Raw genomic sequence first — 5,819 nt, 5'->3', positions numbered from 1 at the left:
CCTAGATACCGAAGCAGATTACAGATGAGACGAAGTGGGTCAAGCTTGTCTTAAGAGTAAAGAGATGCCCAAAACTCACAGACGGGTTTCATCTGCTAGACTCTGTACTTTCTTCCCTGCCCCCTCCCCGTCCAACCTCCAACTCCCCTCTCTGCTTCCTTCTCTTCTCTCTCTCCCTGTCATTACATCTTCTTCCTCCTTCCCTCCCGCATTTCTCTTCTGTCTTCATGTGTGTGTGTGTGTGGCATATTTTTGGAGTTTTTTTGGTTATTTTTATTTTTGTTTTATTTTTTTGCCATAGGGTACATGTGCTTGCCAGAAAGAGAGAAAGTGAGAAGTTACACTGCGATCCCTTCTCCTCCATTCTCTTCCAGGGGTTCTGGGCATGCATGCACATGCACCTGGCATGATTTTGAAGTCACTGGGTCTGGGACTTGAACCGTGGTTCACCATGTGGTAGTCCAATGCCTTAACCACTGCACCACCTGCTTCCCCTGTATGTGGCACTTTTTAGACAAAGCCTTACTAAATCCCAATCATCCTGCCTCAACTGGCTGAACAGCTGAGATTCCATGAGTGCGTCCTGAACCCTGGCTTTTCTAAGGTGGGTCAGGAATTGAACCCTGGGCCTCCTATGTGGCCTCGGCCTGCTGAGCAGCAGCATCTAGACTTCTGCTGTCACCCTAGGGCTGGGCGCCTGCCCAGTTTTCTTCATTCACACCTGGCTTCCATGCAGCCCCAGCAGAGGCCCCCACCACATGCATCCCCTCTGCTCCCAGTTCCAGCACCCTGGCCTGTGTGAGGAGGGACCTGAGCCAGCGCCCGTGTCAGGGGAACGCGCTCACGTGTCTTTTTCACAAGCCGGGGCCTGTACAGTATAGTCCCCATTCTGTTCCCCTACCTCTTCCTCTCTGCGTATCTGCTTCTCCGGAAAAGGTTTTAGGAGAACCCAGAATGAAAAGCAAAGACTGCTCTGTTCAGTAGAAGTTTAATAAAGGTCCTCCCACAGCTCCAGTCTGTGTGTCCATTCATCTTAGGGGACTGTGGCTCTATCTCCAGGCGTCCAAGGTATTTTTTTCCTTTGCTTTTTCTATCTTTTTTTTCCTCTGAAAACAAAACGAAAATGCTGCTGATGTCCCTGCAGCTGGGTGGTGCAATTACTACTGTTTGGACATGCTGGCTCCGAGGGCCTTCCGGTGCAGCTGGAAACCACACACTGCAAGGCGACCCACACGTGAAGGTTCTGGCTTTGCACCCAGACACCCGCCTGGGCACAGCCAGCACACGCAAGCCCAGGAGCTGGGGTGGGTAAGGCTGGAGTGGATTGCTGCATCAGGACCCTGTTGGAGGTACCCGTGTGTGTGTGTTTCTCTCTCTCGCTCTCTCTCTCTCTCTCTCTTGCTCATGGAAGAATGAAGGAAGTAAAATTTGAAAGGGAAAATTTTTTAAAAAATGTGCGCTTTTCTGGGCTCAAACAAGTTGCTTCAAAAACTTGGGCCCCAGACTGTAGGCGGGGTGCCCCGCAGCGAGCCTGCCCCTGTGCAGCCCTCTCTGGCCCTCTCTGGGCCAGAGAGGAGCGATCCAGCCTCAAGGCAAGAGTAGCTGGACAATAGGACCCAGCGCTCCTCTCTCCTCACCGCCTCCTCAATCCTCAGGCACTGGAGGGAGCAACCACAGATAGTCACCACCTTCTCTTGATTTAGAAGTACATATGGGGACCAGCATTTGGTGTGATGGTTACATCTCTGGACTCCCAGGTGGGCGACCTGGTTTGAGTCTGGACCTGGTGCCTTGAAACTCATGCCAGGCGCTTGCCTGAGTGTGCCCAAGATCCCAAGAGGAGAATGGAGAAGGGATATGACGTGGCCATCCCCCTGGAGAGTGACTTCTCACTTTCTGTCTCTGTCTCTCTAGAGAGTGCGTGTAACCTATAGCAAAAATCTCTCTTAAACAAAAAGAAGTGAATATGATGTGGGACCGGCAGCAGGCGGGGAGGTTAAGGCAGCTGAATCCCACAAGGGTGACTCTGGGTGCGAGTCTGACCCAAACCACACAGGGGGACCAACAGGTGGCGTAATGGCTCTGTCGCTGGACTCGCACGTAGTTGACCAAGGTTCGAGTTCCCGGGAGCAGGGGTGAGGCAGCCCTCGGGGGGTAGGGTATCACCCGAGATGGGACGAGGCAGACTTACAATGTCTTTGGATACCCCCTTTTATTGCCAACATCCACAAATATGTTGCATTCTATTCCGTGAACATAAAACTGAAGTTTATGACCCAGCTGTGGGAGTGCACGTGGGAGGACATCACTGCACGAGTCTGAAGTCACATGGGAGGCCTGGGTTCAGTTCCCAGACCAACCTAAACAGGCCAGCGAGGCTGCGTGGGCTTTATCTGTGCTCCTAGCTAACTGGGAGGCTGAGGCAGGAGGTTCCCAATGTGGAAAACCCTGTCAAAAATCTCTCTCTGTCTGTCTCTCTTCATCCTGCACTTTCTCTCATTAAAAAAAAAAAAAAAAAACAAATACCTGACATTTGTGCCATAATGAAAAGCGAATAATTGCAATTTGCCCCCATTTGCCTGTGATTTCTCGGGTTCCTGGCACAGCCCCCCACTAAGCGCTTACTTGAAGGAGTAAGACGCATGCTGGCTTAGGAAGCACAGCTGTGCAGAGGGCAGACCACGCATGTGGGGCCTGGACCTGACTCTGCCTCGCTGGGTCACAGGGACCAGCCTTCTTGACTGTAAGAAGGACCTCCGCCATCTCCAGAGTCCATGTCACTGTCCAGCGGGGTCACACCTGGCTTGCAGTAGATGCTCACTAAATATCGGCCGCCTCTTTTCCCTCTTTCCTGCTAGAGCCCATCTCCACGCGCCATCAAGCTGGGGCCCTTAGGGGAGGTGCAAGGGACAAAATTCACTGTGGAATGTGGGGGAGAGGTGGCCACGCTGAGAAGATGACTCTGGGGCTTGACTCTCACAGGTAAAGTTCCCTACCCACTGCTCATCCCGGACCCAGTTCCCCGGTCAATTCTCTAGGGACAGCCCCACACTTTTCTGAAAAGCAGTGTTGCAAAATGCTTCACAGAGATGTCACTGCTGACCAACAAAGACTGATTTTTTTTTTTTTTGAGAGATTTTTGTTATTGGGCACTTGTGCTCACTAGAGAGACAGAGAGACTGAAAGTAAGAAATTACTCCCCTTCTGGGGGCCTAAGGGGGGGTGACCATGCTGCAATCCCTTCTCCTCCATTCTCCTTTCAGGAATTTGGGCACGCATGCACATGCCCCCCATGTGAGTTTCAAGCCACTAGGGACGGGACTTGAACTGTGGTCAACAATGTGGAAATCCAGCACCTGAATCACTACACCACCTGTTGGCCCCCATAGGCCAATTTTGTAACCTCAATGTACTATGCAAGGGGTCTTCAAAAAGTTCATGGAAAATAAGAATTATGAAAAGACTGTGGGGGGACCAGCAGTTGGTGTAATGGCTATGTCGCTGGACTCCCACGTAGTCGACCGTGGTTTGCGTTCCCGACCCGGTGGCTTAAAACTCACGCCGGGCGCGTGTGCGTGCGTGCCTAAGATTCCGAGAGGAGAACGGAGGAGAAGGATTGTGGCGCGGCCATCCCCCCTGGGAGGTGATTTCTCGCTTTCTGTCTCTATGTCTCTCTCTATCTGTCTGGTGAGCGCATGTGCCCTATAGCAAAAACCTCTCCAAAAAAAAAAAGAAAAGAAAAAAGACTATGGGGACCACCAATTGGTGTAACGGCTATGTCGCTGGACTCCCATGTAATCAACCGCGGTTCAAGTCCCAGACCCAGTGGCTTAAACTCATTCTGAGTGTGTGTGCATGTAAGCCCAAAATCCTGAGAGGGGAATGGAGGAGAAGGGACTGTGGCGTGGCCATCCTCCACGGAGGGTGATTTCTTGCTTTCTGCCTTTCTGTCTCTCTCTCTTTCTAGTGAGCACATGAGCCCTATAGCAAAAACCTCTCCAAAAACAATCAAAGGACTATGCATGGATTGCAATTTTTTCCCCCATGAAAACTTCCACTTTTCCACAATTTTTCTGTAGTCCCCACGTATGTAGGATCAGGAAAGGAATATGAGCCCATAAAGAAGGGTGGCTTCTAAATAATTCAATGACTCAAAAACTGAGAGTTGTGCCCATGTAAGGCCACACTGCTTCGTTATACTCACGAAGTACTTCAGGCTCGGCCTCAGCTACCTCGACGGCAGTCAGCGTTCCACCTGCTGATTAGAATCACACCTCGCAGGAGACGGTCATTTCGTACTCGTCTGCCGGCATTGGGCCTCCACCAGAGCAGATCCGCAGGTAGACACCCAACAGGTGTTCGGCAAGAGAGTTCGCGTATGAACCAGTGCATCACCAGGGTGAAAAATGCCACTGACAATTCAACACATACTTAAAAAGAAAAAAAAGAAAAAAGAAAAAAATCTAGTGATACTAATGTACGCGTAATGTTCAATGTCATATAAAAAGAATATGTCTATGTCCTTGATTTGGTTATGACACCCTGAATACATGCTTTGAAAAACTCTACTGTAACTAGCCAAGATGTACGTCCAATTGTATGTAAACCACGAATCACAATGTTAAAAATATTTTAAATGACCTGCCACCTAGCAGGAAGTAGGGCGGAGGGGAGCTTACACAAAACAGTTTTATTCCTATTGAACCCACCCATGATGATTTCTAAATGACTTTAGTGGATATTTATTGGCATGTCTTGAAAGGTTAAAACTTTATTTTCTATAGCAGGCACCACTTTCTCTGAAGGCTTACGGAACTAGACACGCCATTATCCCTAACGCCGCCCCAAGTGAGGCAAGGCACTTCTCCACTCTACCCCAAATCCATCGCACCTTCGAAGTGATCTGCCTCTGTGTGCGTTGGTCCGTGGCAAAGGACCACGTCATTCACGTTGTATCGCCACTGTCTGTCCCAGCGCTCAGGACACGGGGAATGCCCCATAACCTGACAGGATGGAGAAATAGAGAAGGGATTGTGGCATGGTCCAGCCCCTTTAGGGGGTGCTCTGTTCTTTTCCTTCTCTCTAGCAAATGTATGTATCCTCTGGTCAAACGACAAACAAACACCTTCGCTTATTTTCTCACCTGTTCTAATGAAGAAAACCATCTTGGGTGTTCCAGAACACAGCTCGTCTCTATCAGCCTCTGCTCCGAGATCTGATTACACGGATGGCAGAAAGAGACACTTTCAACTCCACTCTTGTCTCGCGGAGGTCCCTGCTTAGCGGCACCTCTTTAAAGAAAGTCACGAGTTAAAAAGCCACACAAATGCTTTAAGAGTGAAAAGGACCCCATGGTTCCTGTGTGCGCCTCTCATGACTCATTCTCCTCATTAGCATGATTGTGACCTTAGTGTGATTTTTTTTTTTTGTTACAAAAATGGCAGGCGGCCTTTCCCAGCAAGCATGAACAAATGATACTGTGTGACATCAGAGTAGTATTGAAGAGTCACATTGTTTTATTCGGTACTGTCATTTTCCAAACGTGCCTCGTTACATAGTCACATATGTTCTTGGGGTGATTAGTCATTCTAAAAACATGAATTAAGGCCCAGCAGGTAGCATGGTGGTTAAGGCGCTGGACTTTCACATGGCTGACTGCAGTTCAAGTCCCAGACCTGGTGGCTTGAAACTCATGCTGGGTGTGAGTGCATGCATGCCGAAATCCTGAGTAGAGAATGGAGGAGAAGGGATTGTGTCATGGCCATGCCCCCTGGAGGGTGATTTCTCGCTTTCTCTCTATGTCTCTGTCTCTTCAGTGA

General features: G+C 49.6%; 1 long non-coding RNA gene across 1 annotated transcript; it reads right to left on the bottom strand.

Annotated features, from left to right (window-relative positions):
* Positions 1-902: 902 nt before the first annotated feature.
* LOC102467748 (uncharacterized) lies at positions 903-5,317 on the bottom strand. Its single transcript, XR_337045.3, has 4 exons — positions 5,144-5,317; positions 4,892-5,003; positions 4,205-4,430; positions 903-1,106 (listed from the first exon to the last, which is right to left on the bottom strand). It is a non-coding gene; the product is annotated as an uncharacterized LOC102467748 (long non-coding RNA).
* Positions 5,318-5,819: the final 502 nt, after the last annotated feature.

This window comes from Tupaia chinensis, unplaced genomic scaffold (assembly GCF_000334495.1).
Source record: "Tupaia chinensis unplaced genomic scaffold, TupChi_1.0 Scaffold144045_1, whole genome shotgun sequence".
NCBI classification, from domain to species: domain Eukaryota; kingdom Metazoa; phylum Chordata; class Mammalia; order Scandentia; family Tupaiidae; genus Tupaia; species Tupaia belangeri.
This window is presented reverse-complemented; position numbering and strand designations above follow the sequence as displayed.